The 17,853-nt window shown below is 41.0% G+C and overlaps 1 protein-coding gene across 2 annotated transcripts in view; it reads left to right on the top strand.

Moving 5' to 3' along the window:
• The window catches only part of fryl.S (FRY like transcription coactivator S homeolog), a 221,815-nt gene that overhangs the window by 15,659 nt on the left and 188,303 nt on the right, over positions 1 to 17,853 (top strand). For both annotated transcript variants that reach the window (XM_041579467.1, XM_041579464.1), the window contains exon 2: positions 9,327 to 9,405. The gene's annotated coding sequence lies outside the window, so the exon portion shown is untranslated. The remainder of the gene's footprint in view (positions 1 to 9,326; positions 9,406 to 17,853) is intronic.

Genomic DNA, 17,853 nt, shown 5'->3' with positions numbered 1-17,853 from the left:
AGAAGCCGGAAGTGTATCGCTCCGTGGTGCTCACTGGTATAACCCCGGGCCGGTGCAGTATTTTGCCGATAGGAGCATCAGCCCGGGGCTTCAGGTAAGTCAATACAATCAATGTATTTCCAATGTTGCGTGCACTTCCACAGACCAGCAGACAATGGTAATTAAAAAGAAACAAACTTTATTTCCCCAACACTCCTCCTAACGCGTTTCGTGTGATGTCACATGTATTCATAGGCAAGTAAATACAATCACTTAGGGGTGCCTAACATTTGGAACCCCCAAGTGCAAGACGACTTTCCTTCTCCTTCAACCACAACTGCAAAGGTGCAGTCTGGAGATCCCTTCTATGTACAATTAGATCCAAGTGAAAAGCACAGAAGTACATTTGTATTCCTTGTGGCAGGAGAGTTCTAAGAGGAGGTGGCAGGACAGATCTCATGTGCAAGAGGTTCCCATTAGTTTCCCACTGTGGTTCGCCATGAAACAAAGCACGCTTTTCGTAGCGTTGGCTGGCACTGCACAGAAACCTGTACACATGCAGCTGCCTGCCATAGACAACCATGGAACTAAATAGGCTTTGTGGCTATGAGTCAGTGTGGCAGCATTCAGGCAAGGATTTAAAGGAACTAACAATAAAAAAATGAAGGTTTTTTTTAAAGTAATACAAGTATAATGCAGGGGGTAAAACGAGTGTGTTTGCTTCAGAAACGCTACTATTGTTTATATAAATAAGCTGTTGTGTAGCAATGGGGGCAGCTATTCAAAGGAGAAAAGGATTAGGTTACACAGCAGATAAGCTCTGTAGAACATAGTTGTGTTATCTGTTATCCACTATTTATCCTGTGCCATATAGCCTTTTTTAAATTTCCGCCATTGCTACACAGCAGCTTGTTTATATGAACTATAGTAGTGTTTCTAAAGCAAACACATCAGTTTTTATTAGTGCAGGGCAAAAGTACCTGATATTTTCACTATTTTTAAACACTTTTTGGTGTTACTGTTCCTTTAACTATTTCCAGTGCAGTAGAGAGCTGGACTTTTTTTGCATTCTCTGGCAGTAACAGGCTTGTTGAAACTTGTCATCAGCATGAAGATGCACAGAATCCATCATTTTAGGACCTAGCAGAATACATCATTGTGGGAACTGGCAAAATAATGACATTTGGCCATATCCCAAGAACAGGTGGCACTGGCTGTCAGACTTTATCAGCTCAAGTCCCTCTAGAAGGTCTAATCTTTGGCCAGGGCCCAATTACCTCATGACAGATCTAGGCAAATATTGTTGTGTTAGTCATTCGGTCTAAAGGTCCCCATAGACGCAAAGATTTTACTTTGCTGAACAACCGATTTTAGCGTAATCCGACCAATCCGTCAAATTATTGTGTGGTTAGTGGGATTCGAACGATCGTACATTTTACGATTTTTCGGCCGACATCTGTCAGAAAATTGATCGGCCAGGTTAAAAAATCTTTATCAGTCCCAGTGCAATCTATCTATGTCTGCAGGGCCAAGCAGGCAGCTCCCCTTCAGTTTTGCTGGCAATATCGCCTGAAATGGTCTTTTTAGTTGATGGGACATATCATACATTTAAACGATCGTTTTGAGCTAATTGTGTTCTCACAAAGTTAAAGAAAAGATCTTTATGGCCAGCTTAAAGGTGGTCATAGACATAACAATTATGGTCTTTCCTGGAAAAGATCTTTCCAAGAAAGATCGTTTGTTTCAATACACACATGTAGAGCTGAATCGTCAGATATACAGAAACCATAGAATTCTACTTGTATCTGACGATTCAGCACTAACAATGACTGTTGTTCAGGTGCCTTCAAAGGAGCCTGTTCAAAATTTTCCACCTGGATCAAGCGACTAGCCAATAGTTATCCAAGCCTTCTGCTGATATCGGTAGGTTCATTTTCTACCATACACTCAACAAATATCGTACGAAAATTAGTTTTATGCGATATCAGTGCCTCTATGGCCACCTATAGTTAGCAGTTACAAATTCACTCCAAATCTCACCCTAATTGAGTTGCAGGCTGGCCTTCTCAATTTTCACTCTAACTGGCCTTTGGACTGAGAGGATTAGTGATGTGGGGGCCAGCCCGATACCCGCGGGGACCTGCAGGTTTACCCATGGGTCAGGTGGGTTTTGGCCGACCTCTCGCCCCCATTTTTAGGTCGTGGGTGGGTCCGGGTTGAGCTCTTCTGACTGCTCTCCCCGTCTGCGACCTTACACTGCCGGATTCTGCTTTTACAGATGCGCACCTGCTCGCCCCACCCCTTTTGTGATGGCATCGTCAGGGCGGCGCTGGTCTATCAAAGCAAGGGGAACAAGACATGTACATTGCCCTCATGGGGGAAAAAAAAGCTACATAAATGTTGTGCTAATGTAATGCTCAGTGGGATAGACTCTAGTCTGTTTAACTTGTCCAGCCAATTTTAAGTGATGATGTGTTGCCCCAATGACAAGCAGGCTTCCCCTGGAACATTCTCTGCGGTCTTCTTTTCAAAATAGATGTTTTGCTGAAGCCTTATAAGGGCACCACAAAGTCTAATTGGAAGGGTTTTACATGTTTCAAATGTTTGCTATTGACCAAACACAACACTTTCTCACTAAATGCCGTTTTTCCTAAAATGAAGTTTAATCTTCAGGATCATGTTTAATTAAAAGAAGTTTTAGCATTGTACATGGGAATAGAATCATCTGCTGGAGAAAAGATACTCTGTTTCCACAGAAATACTTATTATGCAAAATATAATTCAAGCCAAATGCTCTTTTGTATGTTGGTTCCTCTTCTAAACAATGAAGATTATGTTGTTGCCTAAATTAAGCGGTAGTAACTGTGAGAATAAGGGCAGAGACACACGTGAAGATTCGGGGAGATTAGTCAGGCGACAACAAATCGCCTCTTTTTCGGGTGACTAATCTCCCCGAACTGCCTTCCCGCCGGCAAGAATCTAAGACTCCGAGAGATTCATTTTCCGAAGTCGCAGAGGTTTCCTCGTGAGGCAACTTCGGGTGACTTCGGAAAACAAAGTGCTCCAATTGCCATCCCTTTGGCGATTAAGATTCTAGCTGGCGGAAAGCAGTTCGGGGAGATTAGTCGCCCAAAGAAGAGGCGATTTGTTGCCGGATCTCCACGTGTGTCTCTTCCCTAACAGCGAGCCAACTTCTAAATTTTTCTTCCTGCACGTGTGCACAATTAAAGAGCGACTCTCAATAAAATACTATTCCATATCTGGTGGCACGTTTCACTGACTCCCTTACTCCCTAGTGGAAGTAAGTCCACACCCACCCTTAGGGGCGTAAATACGCATAAACTACACTACCACTGAAACAAATGGAAAACGCACTATGGCAATTCTCACACGGCGCTTGCAAGCTGAAATCCGCCACAGGACACCAGTATTGGCATTTTTTTTTAAGCAGAAACGCCAATACGTCAAGAAACTACCAGATCAATAGACTCAATGGGATATGCAAGTTTGACACCACACTTTACATAAATACACAGCGTATTTTAAATATGGTGTCCAAATTCTCGCGATATAAATGACGCATATACGTTTTTATGGCCAGTGACGTAATTACGTTGTGTATTGACAATCATTCCTGCTCCATTTTGCATGTAAATAATTTTTATGTTTCTAAAAATAGCTTTTCTATGTTTTATTTCCAGCCAGTGGAATTATGGGGAACGAGAAAAATGAGAAATGCATGTTGGGAAAATAAACCTACGTGCTGAAAAAGGCATGAAAAGCGAATGTTGACGGTTGCATGTAGTTTTAGTGGCGTATTTATACACACGTTAAAACGCAATGTAGAATCCCGTGTCTGGCCTTGCCCTTAGATTTACTTAGTATGAGTTGTTTGGGAATTGATAGAGATGTTGTCAGAAGTTGAATGTTTATAGCTTTCCGTATTTAGTCTATTTTAGGGTCTCCTGAGTGATCTGGCATATGTGGTCAGTATGGCTATACACATGGATGTCCAAATTGAGTTGATCCTAAAGTAAACTTAACATTATTGAACTGAGTTATCAAATGACCCAGTTATTCCTTTTTTGGTAGCCTATAATCCCCAGCACTGTTTACCTCCTTTATTGGTCAGTGTTTATATGGTATTTATATGATACAGTATACACATTAATCTGTTGTACAGCGCTGCAGGTCCTTCTTAAAAAAGTATTAATATAATGACAGAAAGCTGGGCCTGAACAATTCAAATTATGACACTTGTGGGTAGTTTGTGCAAAATGAAACTGGAAGCCAGTAGAATATACATTGAGCTCTTTATGTTCCTTGCTAGTTGAATGAATTGCATGTTTGATGCTCTGTATAATTGGTGTGGGTAGGGTGAAAACAAGATGTGTCTCAGTCACTTGGAGTTGAGGGTGATTTTTCTAGTGGTTTGTCATCTGGTGACCAAATACTGAAAATCTCTACCATTGCCTTTAATGGTATATTTCAGCTGACAAAAAGCACCCGGAAACAATAACTTCTGCCTTCCATTCATCAAGTTGGAAAAGGGTGTTGGCACTGTACATGGTTTTATGTTGGGTCCATCATGAGAGGTCTGTAATGCTGCCATCTTAATATCAGTGTCCTGTGAGTAGATCTGCCATTTTAATATTAGTTAAAGCATTGATGACCTGGAACCGCTATACAATACACACCTTCATGTAGCGGCAATTTGAATTGCTGCCCCTTTAAAGGGGTTGTTCACCTTCCAAACACTTTTTTTTCTGTTGAGTTGTTTTCGGATTGTTTTTACCGTTTTCCCAAAATTGAAATTTTAATGTTCGTGTCTGGTGTTTCAGTCTGGCAGCTCAGTGATCCAGGAGCAACTGTTACAATTTGCTACATTTAGTAGCTACATCAGTTGATACATTTCTCAGCAGCATCTGTGGAATATTAGCAACTATAGTATCAATTCTAACAGCTGCCTTTAATGAAACGCAGGGATTCTGTTGAGTAGGGACAAAGATAACAAATGTATCAATTTAGAACAGTTAGGGGCACATTTACTTAGCTCGAGTGAAAGATTAGAATGAAAAATATTTTTTTTGGCTACTTCGACCATCGAATTAGCTATTTCGACCTTCGACTACGACTTTGAACGGAACGATTCGAACTAAAAATTGTTCAACTATTCGACCATTCGATTGTCGAAGTACTGTCTCTTTAAAAAAAACTTTGACTACCTTCTTCGCCACCTAAAACCTACCGAGCTTCAATGTTAGCCTATGGGGACCTTGCTTTCTAAGCTTTTTTTGATTGAAAGAAAATCCTTAGATCGATGGATTAAAATCCTTTGAATCGTTCGATTCGAACGATTTAATCTTTCAATCGACTGATTCGTTCAATCGAAGCATTTGCGGTAAATCCTTTGACTACGAAAGTCAAAGGATTTTACTCGAGGGTTTAATATCGAGGGTTAATTAACCTTCGATATTCGACCAATAGCAAATGCGCCCCTTCGAGTTGGCGACCCCCCCCCAGAGCTGGTTTAGAAGGTGATTTTTTCAGATTTGCCTGGAAGTCACGTCTCTCCAGTGCCAAATCTTCCCAAAAATGTTCAAAACTGAAAGAACCACAAGGATGGGAGGGATCAAGCCCGCACCTTTGTTGGGTACGCAGTCAAGTTACCTCTGGACTGCCCACACGGCCAAGGAATTGGGGACTTTTTGCCCATAACCTGTACACTTTGTGGGTATTCCGTGGATAGGCGACCTAATGCAGGACTCTTTGTTTTTAGAAAAACGGCCACAAATAGAAAATTAAACGTTTCTGATATACTACCTGAAACCAATTGATTTGAAAAAAGTGAACAACTGAACAACAAGGTGAACAACCCCTTTAATTTCCAGTGTCCATGAATTGAGAGACCCCAAGATTTACGTGTGACCAGTCGCATGGATGTGGGTACCTACTGTATATTGATGCCTTGCTAATTTTATCATTGGAAACAAAACAACCCTCTATGAATACAGGCATTCCTAGTTAAGCAAATAAAGGTTTGCTAAGAAAAGAGAGAGATAAATCTGCCTAGGGAATCTCTGAAAATATTGTGGCATGGAAGCACCCTTGAAACACCTTCAGCTGAAAAAGAGCTGGAGCCGGTCACTGGGGGGGGGGGGAAAGAACTGTTCCATGGGAGAAATATTGCTGACATTTGGTTTTTTTACTACTGGGCCTCCTAAGAGGCTGCATAGCTCAACTGAAAAACCTTTATTCTTGCACATAATGTCTGTCCCAGTCAGGACTGATGGCCTACAACTCCTTATCCGCAGTACTGGGGCAGGGCTTCATACAGCACAGGCATAAGCACTTTGGATGTTATTGATGGTTGTAGCTCTGCTTGCTTTCATTTTAATAGGAAAGAATGACAGTGGATGTAGTGGAACTTGCTTTGTGTTAACCTTTTTAACAAACCCTCGCTTATAAAAACCATATGTTGGGTACATCAAAGTTTTATGATTTAATACATGATAAATTCCCTTTGCTTCCACACAGGTCCGGACTGAGAATTAAAATAGGCCCTGGCATTTAAGGTACACAGAGGCCCACACAGCACCCACCAGCCCACTAAATACTGACTTTCTATGGCACCTTATAGCAGCCCCCTGGCATTTGCCAGAACCCACAGATTGCCAGTCCGGGCCTGCTTCCACATGTAGGTGCAGATCTCTGCTGCTGTTGTGACTTCAAAGCTCACTGGTAAGCCCCTTTAGTAACACTCAACTACAAATTGCATAATTAGGGCTTTAACAGATACCAAGAGCTTGCAATTGCAGCATGTAAAATGTTTCTGCAGCTGGCCAATCCCTGGCTGATTTAATCTTCTAAATTGTTTGTTTCTGTTTCTCCATCACTGCCGGATAGTCATGCATGTGAATGATTGGCATCATTGCTGTGTCATGGTTCAATTATAATGGCTGGATGCTGGGAATAATAGTTTAGCATCTGGAGGGTTGCCGATTGCCAAGCCCTATTATAGACTGCTGATTTTATATATTACGTTTTTAGTATTCTTGAGCTAAAAGGCTAAAAATAAACTTTTCTGAGTCTTTTTCCAACAGCGAATAAGCCCTGGCAAGCTCCTGTGTTGTGGTTTGGGAGCCGAGAGAATGGCTTTATCAGCTACTAAAAGGATTTGGCAGTGGGATAGCGCTATATGTAATGGCCAAATTCATTTTTAGGTTATGGATGCGATTAAAGAACTGTCGGCCAAAAAGGGGTTTGTAGGGATCAAGTAATTTTCCTTGAAGAAAAACATACAGAAGTGGCCAACGTCCAATATTGTCGGAGTGATAAAACTAGGTCAGCTTTATCCCAAGCCCCAAATACTGCAGTGTCTATTATTTAGCCATGTTCATAGTTCAGCTAGTCAGTAACCTCCCTCTAGTTAGGGCATTATGGGTGAACAGCTGTCACCAGTACAAGAGGCAGGAGCAGCTGGAGTTGTATGGAATGAATCCTACACATGTCCCTTCTACTGGTTAACATATTAAATGGGGATGGTGCCAAGCCACAGGGTTCAAATCGCTGATGTCTAATTGTAACATTGTTGTGTTGTAGATTAAGTAGTTTGGCTCCCCTTTCATTCCCAAAACCCTTTGGGCCAAGAACAGAAGGCTAAAAATTTGACAATCATACATTTTTAGAACTTGATGCCAAAAAATTGTTTAGAAAATCGACTTACAGGGATTCTGTCATGATTTTTATGATGTATATTTTATTTCTAAATTACACTGTTTACACTGCAACTAATTTACTCTACAATATTAAATTTAATTTCCGGAACGCGGCGCTTCGTTTTCCGAAGTCGCCCGAAGTTTCCTCATGAGGCAACTTCGGGCGACTTCAGAAAATGAAGCGCAGCATGTGCATTGCCGCAGGTGATTTTCATTTTAGCCGCCGGAGGCAGGGTAAAGGCAGTTTGGGGAGATTGTCGCTAGAAGAATAGGAGATTTGTCTCCCCGAATCTGCTCGTGTGGCCAGACCCTTAAGGTGGCCATAGATGCACAGATGTTATCATATGAAATAAATATTATATTTGTGTGTTTATGGTGGGAGAAGAGGCGTCCGTTATTGGCAGAAGACTGGATATCAGTCGGCTTGTTGATCATCCAGGTCGGAAAATATCGGCAATGTTTACTGCTGAATCATCATATACTGGTGGTATTCTATGTTTCCAGGGTCAGACTGGGGGCCTGGGGCCCACTAGGGCACCTGCCCCAAGGCCCCCAGCTGGCCCCCCCTGCGCATGTGCATGCATGTAGTGTTCTTGCCATGGCCACCCGAGAAAGGGAGGTTGCAGCATTAAGAAGGCTCCAAATCGCAGATCTGGGCCAGCGGGGCCCACAAGAGCCGTGGGCCCCACAAGAGCTGGGGGGCCCTTTGGTTTTTTGAAGCCAATGGGGCACTGATTGCCATGGATAACTGCCCAGGTGCAAATTTGTCCAATCAAATGTTGACTTTCCTTGTTCCACCAGCAAATTACTAAACAAAAGCCAGTTACTGTCCATGTGCTTATTGCAATAAGTTACGGTGCACGTGCAAATTTGCCCAGAGTTGATAAATGATTACAAAGCTTGAGTGTGAGAGTCTTCAAAAAAGTATATATACCAGATTAGTAAAAAATAAAACATTTGTTTGGACATAAAAGACAAGGGCCTAACACTTTTCGTGCCTTCTAGGACTGATAAATCAGTCCTGTTGTTTCTTAGATATTTCAAATTCATTTCTCCATCGCCTACTGCTATAAGCAAAAAAAAAAAACAAAACAAAAAAAAACAAACCTTGAAATTTCTCCTAAATACATTCTGTAACATATTCTTGCTCATTCATCTAGGAAGACCGTTCATAAGGAACCTATGAACAATCCAAAACCTTTTCTTTCCCAGCATGTCCAGATCTTTGCAAATAAATGATGGCAGTTGGTCTTCCTTCTCTTTAATAAATAAAAAAAAAAAATCTTCCACTTTCTTTATATTTATGTTTAGAACAAGCAGTTCATACCTAGCAAACAGCATATTTTTTCAGCCATGCTGGATGCACAGTATCTTCTCAGTAGTTCAATAATAGGAGGAGGGGGGGCATATTGCTGCTCTTGATAAAGATATCATTTCGGAAGCTACGGAAGCGAAATTGTTACCAAATAACTAGCTATTGTGTTTCAGGCTTGCTGTAACTCACAGGAAGTTTGGCTGCACTCGTTATTCGTTAATTATTTGTGCCTTTCTCTGTGCTTTCGTTTGTATCACAGCATTTCCCACATTATAGTGGTTATTAATTACAAACCTTTACTTTTATTCTGACAGAAATTTGGGTTTGGAATGCAACCAAGATCATCTTTGTGGCTGAATCTTGCCGAGATCGTCACGTTGTCCTGTGTGTAAAGTAAGTAAAGCTCCATTTTTAGCCCAACTTGGACTGCTCCCTCCTCCGGTTTGACCATTTATTCAGAAGGGCGTTGCCATGTCTATAACTGCTTGCAGACCTTTTCTATAAAAAAAAGGGGTAAAAAATAGTATATGAATCACTGTAACTTGGTGACCTCTTCTTATATTTCATAGCAGATTGGTACATTATCCCTTTTATGAACTGTAAATGATATCCTTATAAACAGTGCTTTGTGATGTCATCAGTTGTAAATGTTGCATAGTGATGTAATTTCAGTCACATCACTAAAAACTCTATGGTTAATATCCTTATATCCTTATATATATATTTTGCAATTGAAAATTGTTGATCCCCAATGTTTGGGGGAGGGGGGCTAAATTGAGGAAAATCTCTGTATGTCTCTTTTTGTTGGGGTTCTGCTGATGCCACAAGACAGGTGGCTTAAAGGGGACTCGTCACCCAAACAAAATTATCTAAATCCTACTTTATCATGTTAGTCAAGCAAAATGAACTTTAATCACACTGTATAAATTATTTGAATATTGTTTCCTTCAGTCTGGGAACTCATAATTATAGCAACCAGGAAGGAGCCATTTTGTGGACACTGTTATTAAGGCAAGCCTTGTATCATCTCAGAATCTTGTTTGTGCACCAGAATGGGGGACCTGATGTCCATCCCCATGCCCTGGATACACAATTAAATTGTTAAGAGAACTGGGGGAATGTGGGGAGAGCAGTGACATCTAGGAAGTGCTGAATGGAAAGTGAAAGTAATTGCTTGCCCCGCCTTTATGCCTAGGCATAGAGGCGGGGTAGGCAATATTTGATTGACAGCTGATATTTTTAAATGAGTTTACAACAGCTATGAATGCTTTAATAAAAAAAAAATTGGATTTCATATTTAATTTGAGAAGGACTTTTATTATACTGATTTTTATGTCTAGGTGACGGGTCCACTTTAATTTCACTTTGGGATTCACAAAAGACATTGGCTATTGGCTGCTCTTTTTACTTGCATGGACGGTGGCTTGTTATGTAAAGCTGAACTGACAGGTTTTGCACAAATGTGCACTGCCCGGGTGCCAGCAATAGTGTGGTTGTACATATACAGGGAAATGATGCAAATACAAATAGTTATTTATTTAAAGACTCAACGTTTCGATCGCACACTGAGATCTTCGTCAGGAGAATGCAGAACAAACAACCTTGTTAAATTACCGGCAATGGAGAGCCATTTTCGGGAGATTTATGGCCTGCAGCTGCTTCATTAAAATAGCAATCGACAAATCTTCCCAGGTCAGTGTGCTAGCAAGTCACGGATCCTATTTATCACAATCAAATAAAGATTTGATATAACGGGTTCCGCCTTTCCTATCTATATTAATTAATGTCTTGCTGTGTAAGATTAGATAAGGACTAAAGTGGCTTGTGTGTGGCATGCAGGTTCACCCTGGAGAGGAATATATGTTTTACTGGGTGATTATACCCTGTTTACAAAGAATGTGGCACTTCCATTTTGATGTAGAAATACAAAGAAAGATCCACTTGCTTGGTGACGTTCAAAATCAAATCTTTGGGTACCTATGTGGCTGGCCAGTACAGTTCTCACCTGATGAAACAGGAATTACTAATTAATACACATATACCAGTATTTAAACACATAAAATATTGGGTTTAAATGGTGCTAATACTATTTTGTTCCAGTGAAGGCTAAATATAAGATCTTATTCTTCTTCATTGAGGCCTACTGCTGAGGCCCCCGACTTTTATGGATTAAAGAAGGAAAGTGGCTGTGGTGGGTCTCCATGGGCTGAAGAACGAGCTTTATGGTTCATTTTGTTTGTACAAAGGTGCTGCAGTGCTTGCCACAAACAACAGGCTTGTGTCTTGGCACAAATCAAATGAGACATGCTGAATTCAAAATATTTGACCTGACATCTGCCCATACATGGACCCAATATACAGCTGTACAGGCTGCATAGTCCTACCACTGGTTTTGTTTTTGGCTAATTGCAGATATTGGAAGTGTTCAGGTTTAGTCACTCCTGTGATTCAATTGACAAAACCCAAAGTTAATGGTGGGAAACTGCTTTGCCATATGGCCAAACACAACCACCCATCTCATTAGTTGCTGAAGACTGAGCTTTTAGGGAGCTGAAAGGTCCATGTATATAAGTGTCCACTGAATTCAGTAGAATAAACATACACATTTTGGGTAGAAAAGGTCATATTGTAAAATCATTATCACCAATAAAAAGATTAATGTTTATGTTTTTTTCTGTAGGGTTGCCACCTTTTCTGGAAAAAAAATACCAGCCTTCCTATATATTTATCTTTTTTCCCTATTAATAACATTGGGTGGCAACCCTAGTGTACAGGGATAATTTATTTATTTTTAAGTTGACCCTGTGACTTATAAAAGCTGGTCTCCCACGTATGGGCTGTATCGGTGTATGACCCCTGTGCCCCCAGTATCAAATTGTCTTAATCAATCTTGACTTTTATCTTACCGGCACTTAGGGTAAGGGTAAGATTTAGCTTCGTTTTCCGAAGTCGCCCCAAATCGAAGCACCGCGAGTGCATTGCCGCAGTCAATTTTTCATTGAAGCAGGCGGAAGACACGGGGAAGCAGTTCGGGGAGATTAGTTGCCCCAAAGAAGAGACTATTAGTCGCTAAATCTCCCCGAATCTCCAGGTGTGCCCATACCCTTATAGTACAAAATGTGAAATCAGGCTGACAGATTAGCTACTTTATCCTCAGCTGAATGATTAAATTTGGCCATTTGTTGAAGTAGTTAGATTCTGTAATATCAGAAGTTGTGTCCTGTAATTAGATTAAAGTAATAAAATGATTCAAAATATGCTCTGGTTCAATAAGCCTAGCAACCAATGAGCAGTTATTTTTTTCGTCCTTAATATATCGCATATATTCAACAGAATAAAACCCGTTCTAGTATATTTGTATGCATTGGAATAACCCATGCATCGTCTTTTGTTTCACAATGAATAAAGTTGATATCATGAGATGCGAATGCCATTCCTTTTGTCTTGTGACTGGTGCTGAGTGGGCAGAGAATTTGGAGAATGCTACATTTTAGGGCCTTGTTACAGAAGGCATTGATGCCAAGGGATAGCTAGTCTCTGACCCTCCACACATTAATGACCACTGATTCTGTTGGAGGATGCTGGGAGTTCTGTTTCAGCAACAGCTGGAGACTTTGCTAAACGATAAAGTGTTTGATTAAAACTGACCACAACTCCCAGCATCACACTGAAAGGTGAAGGGTCATTGGTCAGGTTATACAGTAGATGATACTAAAACTCTACTCACGAAGTGTTAATGGCGGAGCTCACCCGGACCAATGTGCCATCCCGTTCGATCGCTGCTCTCGCGATATGCCGGTCACTCCTCGCCGGCTACTACATCAAAGCCACAGACCGCTGCCAAGGCGCAGATCAGAAATACCAGGAATCCGGCACAATTAACATCAAGGTTCGTCTTTATTCACACATAGGAGGAATGACAGTGGAGGGTGTACAATTCTAACGCATTTCATGCCCCATAGCTGATGAAGTGCCCAGCTATGGGGCATGAAACGCGTTACAATTGTACACCCTCCACTGTCATTCCTCCTATGTGTGAATAAAGCCGAACCTTGATGTTAATTGTGCCGGATTCCTGGTATTTCTGATCTGCGCCTTGGCAGCGGTCTGTGGCTTTGATATAGATGCCTAATAACCTAATAAACTTTACCAATTCTAATACAGGTATGGGACCTGTTATCCAGAATGCTGGGGACCTAGGGTTTTCCAGATAACGGATCTTTCATAATTTGGATCTTCATACCTTAAGTCTACTAGAAAATCATGTAAATATTAAATAAACCCAATAGGCTGATTTTGCTTCCAATAAGGATTCATTATACTGTATCTTAGTTTGGATCAAGTACAAGGTACTTGAAAAGGAAATCTTTTTTTTAAAAATGTGGATTATTTTATTATAAAGTCTTTGGGAGACGGCCTTTCCATAATTCGGAGCATTCTGGATAACGGGTTTCCAGATAATGGATTCCATACCTGCATTATTTTGTCACATATGATTATATATATATATTGTTTTGTGATTGTTTAATTTCTTGCTTTTATATCTTCGCTCTTTAAAACCCGAAATTTTAGGGGATTTTGGGTTGCTAAGATCTGTGACTTGACATTGACAAAACGTGGACAGATTGTGAGGCTAGATTTTTTTTTTTTTTTGTTCTTCATATTCCAATCTGGCATTCTTGCTGGTTACTAAAACTGTGACCCTGGCAAACATATATCAAGTGCTGAGCTACAAAACCAAATGAAAGCCATTCTGTAACCTAAATTATAAATAAGCTTGGCAACTCTCGTGTATACTATTGTCTGTTAATTTTAAGGCGAAAATCTTTTAGTAATTCTATAGCACATCTGGGATCCCTGGCAATAGAGGAAGGATGGGGCCCTAATCATGGGCCCTTGGCTGTCACTGGGATGCTGGCATTACTGTGAGCCACAAAACATACCCATAGTTATACAGTAATCTGCTTTTTGTACTTTTATCTACGTTCCCTCTGTGATGCCCCAGTGCCCTGCTTGCCTTGCTCTTAAGACAGCTCTCAGTACCATGGCGTGCAAAGCCTTTCCTTTCATAAATGAATATGATAATGTGGTCTCAACCACTGCTTTGGTTTTTCTTTTTTTAACCACAGTCTATTCAGAATATGTAAAGTTCCCCAGCTGTTGATTTCTTATGATTTGCATCTTATTCTGTTTCTGCTTTTCCCTCCTCTTTCGCACCTCCTTTCGCAAGTGTTGTCAGTTGCTTTTTCCCCCGAACATGATTCAGTATATTATTATACATTGCTATATTCTTTTATATCTTTTTATTCATGGGCCAAAATAGTCATCTGGAAAAGTTATGGCAGCTACCAATTTTCATCTCTGTATGGCCATTTAGCAGGGAACTGGTACCCCGGGTAGATTTTGCATTCAAAACACTGCTGGGAAAATGCTGCTCCCTAAATTAATATTGTGGCTACTGGAGCAGCGTATGAGCCCACAAAGCTTTGACTGTGATTGCATTAAAAATACAGGCAGTCCCCAGGTGACATGAGATAGGGTCTGTAGGCTTGTTCTTAAAGTGGACCTGGGAGCTGAACCCAGAGACAAAAAGCTGTATTATAAAAGTCCTTTTCAAATTAAACATTTTTTGTTAAAGCATTCATAGCTGTTGTAAACCCATTTAAAAATCTCAGCTGTCAATCAAATATTGTCTGCCCCTCCTCTATGCCTTAGGCATAGAGGCGGGGCAAGCAATTACTTTCACTTTCTATTCAGCACTTCCTAGATGCTCTCCCCACATTCCCCCGTTCTCTTCACCATTTAATTGTGTAACCAGTACATGGGGATGGACATTGGGTCCCCCATTCTGGTGCACAAACAAGATTCTGAGATGATGGAAGGCTTGCCTTAATAACAGGGTCCACAAAATGGCTCCTGCCTGCTTACTATAATTATGAATTCCCAGACTGAAGAAAATAATAAGATTCAAATCATTTATATAGTGTGATTAAAGTTCATTTTGCTTGACTAATGAGATAAAATAAGATTTTGAATAATTTTTTTGGGTGACAGGTCCCCTTTAAGTTGAATTCATATGTAAGTTGGAACAGGTTCATTTACCCATTAAATGCAGTTTAGACAGATGTTTGTCTTAACATAGTATTTATTTTTACCTTTCTGTGCGCTGCAGTAGACAACACACACCAGAGGTGGTTTATTAAAGCTATATTATAATAAAGGCCAAGCAAACCATAGTATGTTTCTGTAATAGCCCCATTTGCTTGTAAGTCGGGTGTATGTAATTCAATCTCCTAATTAATTAAATATATATAGATAGACCTATATATGGGCAGCCTGCACCCCTCTTGTGCATCCACCATAGATAAGGGCACTGGAGAGGTGCTGTAATTTACAGTACAGTTTTAACATATATCAAAGACTGGCCAGTCCTGGCTACAGGAAACCAATGAGTGTTTATTTGCCAGTGAAGGGATGGGGCCATGCGCAATCATGATGGATAACTTCAAGCAAACACTCACTAAGGCTCCATGATAAAATGCAATGTACCTTTAAATACCCTTTGAACTTGTACTTACTGGGTCGCATGTGCAAGTATGCTCTGAGTCCTTGCACTGGTCACTGCATTTTTATTGGGTCTCAAGTGCAAGGGGGCAGCTGATAACCCCGGGCTTATGAATATAGCTTGCATTCATGTGTGCTCCAATGTGGGCATTTAAAGGCTGTCTAAGGAGAATCTCTTAAATGGTGGTTGCAAATTGTTCCTTGCCAGTGTAGTGCGTATTTGTCTATACCAGAGAAGTAAATATTTGTGCCTGATGTCAGCGGTATGTCTTATGAATATTGTATTCATTTGTCCAGAGATTCTACTTGACGCCATACTGACATGCATTTCAGGGGTTCCATATTCAATATTAGTGATGTGCAACGTTTTTTTGCCAAGTTTTGAAGTGAAAATGAAAAAAATATCTTGTGCCATTTGATGCGCTTCAAACAAAATTATATTGCCCATAGACTTCAATCCATTTTGAGAGAATTGTCATGGTTTCTTGAATTTTCACCCAAGTAAAACATGATAGATTCGCCCATCACTATTGATTATATGGTCTTTTTATTCTGTGGCGCTGTGGCTTGCTATATAGAATATTCTTCCCTAGAGGCACGTAAATCGCCAATATATTCTTCAGCGCTGTGTGATCGATAATAGATGCCATTAAAGGAACAGTAACACCCAAAAATTAAAGCATTTTAACGTAAGGAAAATATAATGTACTGTTGTGCTGCACTGGAAAAACTGATGTGTTTGCTTCAGAAACACTACTATAGTTTATAGAAACAAGCTGCTGTGTAGCCATGGGGGCAGCCATTCAAAGCTGAAAAAGGAGAAAAGGCACAGGATACACAGCTGATAACAGATAAACTCTGTAGTATACATTGGGATTCTTCCTAATTTATCTATCTACTGTGTATCCTGTGCTTGAATGGCTGCCCCCATGGCTACACAGCAGCTTGTTTATATAATCTATAATAGTGTTTCCGAAGCAAACACAACAGTTTTACCAATAGAACACAACAGTATATTTTAATTCCTTTAAAACTCTTTTTTTTTTTTTTTATGTGCTACTTTTCCATTAATGTTAAGCTTCTAGCCCTGGCGTGAATTCAGGATCAGCTTATGGCCGTCTGGGCCAGGCAATATATTTCTTACTGTGCCTCAGAAGCAGAGTTCTGTTCCACCACAGAGCTGGCAATCTAGCACCATATGCTTTATAACGAGGAGAAGGATGACAGCATGTAAATCATTGAATACACAGCTGCTTATATAAACTGAACCCTGAAAGTTTCCTCTTGCCAAGACTTGCTGTGTGGGAACGGCAGCCCTTACATTATTGTGTTCTCGCTGCAGATTTTATCACTGGCCCTGTGATGATTAGGAAGTGGAATGAGTGTGAATGTGGCTGCTGCAGCAGGGAGTTGCTTCCCATATTTAACTGCCACTCCATTGTTTGTCAGCCAAAGGAAACCATCTCTTTCTTGTAAGAGCAGAGCAGGGATAAAGGAGGCTGGGACAAAGCGCTGCCTTGGCTGCGGGTATTTGTGCAGCCACCGAGGAATGTGTCTGTGGGATGCGAGAGTGGGCAGCTGGAGCTGCTACATGTTGGAGCATGATGCTCCGCTCTGTGCCTTGCATCTCCAGCATTACTGAATGTGTGCAATGCTCTCATGTTCACTGCAAGCAGCACAAACTCTGCAACTAGAACAAGTCTGAACATGGCTCCTTGCGCTTTAACGGCTGCAGCAGGAGGGCCCAAATGCCTCTATTCTAGGGAATTCCAGCTCCTTCATGTTCAGCTGCTTGCACAGACACAAACATTTGGGAAATAAAGGGTTTTATTTGATGTGTGTGGATGTATATCTGTAACAGCTGGAGGGACCACCCTATACTGTGTTTAGCATCCCATAAAGTGGTATTCGCAGGGGCACAGATGATTTCTGGGAGGCCTGGGGTGTATAGAGGGATGTGACTGGTATGCTTATTAATAGTGTCTTATGGTAAGGTCACACTGGGAGATTCGGAGAGATTTAGTCGCTGGCGACTAATCGCCTCTTCTTTGGGGGCGACTAATCTCCCTGAACTGCTTCCGCCTGCTAGAATGAAAAAACGCCTGCGGCATGACACTCGCGCCACTTAACTTTCTCATGAGGCAACTTTGGGCGACTTAGGGAAATGAAGCGCCGTGAGATGTTTTTTATTCTGGCAGGCGGAAGCCATGGGGAAGCAGTTCGGGAAGAGGCAATTAGTCGCGGGTGACTAAATCTCCCATTTTCTGGAAAGCACCA

This window comes from Xenopus laevis, chromosome 1S (assembly GCF_017654675.1).
Source record: "Xenopus laevis strain J_2021 chromosome 1S, Xenopus_laevis_v10.1, whole genome shotgun sequence".
NCBI classification, from domain to species: domain Eukaryota; kingdom Metazoa; phylum Chordata; class Amphibia; order Anura; family Pipidae; genus Xenopus; species Xenopus laevis.
The sequence above is the reverse complement of the archived record's forward strand: the minus strand, read 5'-3'. Positions and strand labels throughout refer to the sequence as shown.